The sequence below is a fragment of the Anneissia japonica genome, unplaced genomic scaffold, assembly GCF_011630105.1.
Source record: "Anneissia japonica isolate Jap-2015-1 unplaced genomic scaffold, ASM1163010v1 scaffold7370_len818893_cov191, whole genome shotgun sequence".
Taxonomy (NCBI): domain Eukaryota; kingdom Metazoa; phylum Echinodermata; class Crinoidea; order Comatulida; family Comatulidae; genus Anneissia; species Anneissia japonica.
This window is the reverse complement of record NW_022687459.1, coordinates 658814-661542: the sequence shown is the minus strand read 5'-3', so window position 1 is coordinate 661542 and position 2729 is coordinate 658814. Positions and strand designations below refer to the sequence as shown.

The following is a 2729-nucleotide window of genomic DNA, read 5'->3' as shown; positions in this document are numbered from 1 at the left end:
TATATATATATATATATATATATATATATATATATATATATATAATTAAAACGGAACAGTAGAGAAAATCCGATCAGAATGACAAAATAAACAACTAAGTATCCACTGGAAGGAATCCCAATATCTGCAGACGGATCCGATTCGGCCTTCCAGGACTCATCAGTGCAGCTGGGGTATAGACCCAAAAGAAACGTTTGACCAGCTTAGGAAGGGCCCAAACCAGTCCCACTACCACTAATGATTACAGAGCCAAACCAAGGCAATATATGTTTTTATATATATATATATATATATATAATGTCTTTAAAAATATATATATATATAATGTCTTTAAAAATAATAAAATGTATCAAGGCTATTTTGATATAAACAACTACCACCCACACTTTAAGTGCCCCCCCTGGCAACTAGGAAGTACCTTAATTTTATTGTTCCATTTGCCAGCAGGCATTTGAACCTAAATGTCACTGTATAGTAATGACGGAAAGGTGTATGTTATTTTAAGCTGAACAAATTGAATTGATTACTTTCTATTTTGAAGCAATTTATGATCTTTCAGGTGAATCAGAAAGAAAATATATTTAAGTTTACTGATTTGATATCACTTGTATATACATTTCGAAGACCTTTGTAGAAACAAAAAATAAACAACAAGTTTGTGTAACTGCAAACATATTTTTTTGTTTTGATGTCTGATTGCCTTGGGGGCGGTTTCATATCCCAACCTTGAGGTCGAGGTTTCAATCCCTCGCTGTGCATTTCGCTTGTATCCTTGAGCAAGACACTTTATCTGCATTGCTTCTCTTCACTCAGGAGTATAAGTGGGTACCTGGTGGGGTTAAATGCCAAAGTGTAGCTGCTGCAACATTATGGAATATTCCCTCGAAGAGCTGAGTTTGTGTTCCATAGGCATTTAATCGAATGACCGGGGTAATGATAATGTGAAGTGCATAGAGGTCTCATCATAATGCGCTATATAAGTCTACCATTGTTATCATCATCATAAAATTATAATTTATTTAGCTCTGTTAACACACTCGCTGCCATAGAAGAAAACTTGTCTTGTGTTGTAGATAGGCCTTGAATGAAAATTAGTACACTCGCACAATATTTTTTGTAAATATTGTTAATATGGTATAATGATTCTGGTGTGACTGCCACTGGTGGGGCGTTACACAACTGCACGAACTTGAGCAGTAGCAGAGTTATTTGTTTTGATTTTTAGATGCTCAACTAGAAAATGTCAACTTGGTGGTGCTTTTAAAACTGTTTTTTTTTTTTTTTTTTTTTCAAATTTTGATGACCTTTGACATACTGCATACATGTTCATGTTCAATGAGCTATTCATTGTTTTAGTTTAGGTTTTCTTTTAAATTTTACACAAAATGTTAAAATTTGTTTTGTCTAACAAAAGGTCTTTTTCACAATAAATAACTTAAAATCTGGAATTCAAATTGATGAAAAGATATTCAAAGAATATCCTACAGCTAAATCTTATTTTTTTGCATCTACATTACAATAAACATAACATAATGTGCTAATCATGTGAGATAAGAACTAATCTTTCACAATTTAAATAATATTGTAGCTGATTAAGCAGAGAAAATTAAGCATTTTATCGTTTTCAGCTATAGGTAATTAGACAATAGGATAGTCGTCTTGAAAAGCAAGAACAGTTTTCATGGAATTATATTATTATCCTGTGACATACAAACAACAGTTTTTTTGGTGTTACTTTGCTATTTGCAAATGTCACAGTGTAGAAGTACTACCAACTCATTTGTTATTATAAAAGTACTCATTAGTTGTTTCTTGGAAAAATTTATTTGTTTTTTCAACACAATACTTAAAACTAAAATACGAAACTTTGAAGCAAATCAATATATTTTATCACAAAAGATATCAGATTTTTCGTAGGATTTTATATATTATTATAAAACACAAGTATAAATATAGAGTTATTACCATAATCTTTGTGTTTACCATCATATCGTTATAGTTATTTCCAGAATAATTATTTCCAAATTCTTTGATCACAGTGGTGCAGTTTATTTGTTATTCATAAAGACAAAGACAATGCAGACAAAGTGTTTGCGCTAGTTATTAAATGGAATTACATTTATATTTGCCAATGTTCTTGATTTAGATTTTAATATTAGCCTTCATGAGATAATTGTAAGGAAATATACCATTCATATTGAGCAAGAACCAATGTAACTAGTGATTCTCAGAATTGAAACATACTTATTTTATATTCTTCTTTTGACTCATTATTTTTTTCTGTAATTTCCAATTTAAATTTTCAGTTTTTAATTTTGTCTACAGTGAAAACCTCTGCCTTCATATTGAAAATGCTTGCACTAGTGGTGGGGGATTGGCCTCACTCACCCATGCCCAAAAATGTTAGACCCCCTGTCAGACCCCAACCTTTAAATGTAAAATCTAGAGGCACCAATGCATAACATCCAAAATAAACTTTAAATATATAAATAATAGTGATTTTATTGCCTGAATGACATTTACAAATTTTATTCTTTAAACAATTATACAGTTGTATTATGTAATAATACAGTTGTATTATGTATTAGTTTGACTTGCTCAAATACTCTCATATGCTATGCAATATTCATTTTCAGTGGTCCTGTATGTAAATAAATTAAATGTAGTTTTTTTTTTTTTCAAATTAACTTTGTCTTAGAATTGCTGTTAACACTTGAGCAGCCTATTCT

At 30.6% G+C, this 2729-nt stretch overlaps 1 protein-coding gene across 1 annotated transcript in view; it reads left to right on the top strand.

Annotated features, from left to right (window-relative positions):
* LOC117118981 (zinc finger protein ZPR1-like) overlaps nt 1-2729 on the top strand; it is a gene marked incomplete in the record, with an annotated part of 32879 nt that overhangs the window by 20685 nt on the left and 9465 nt on the right.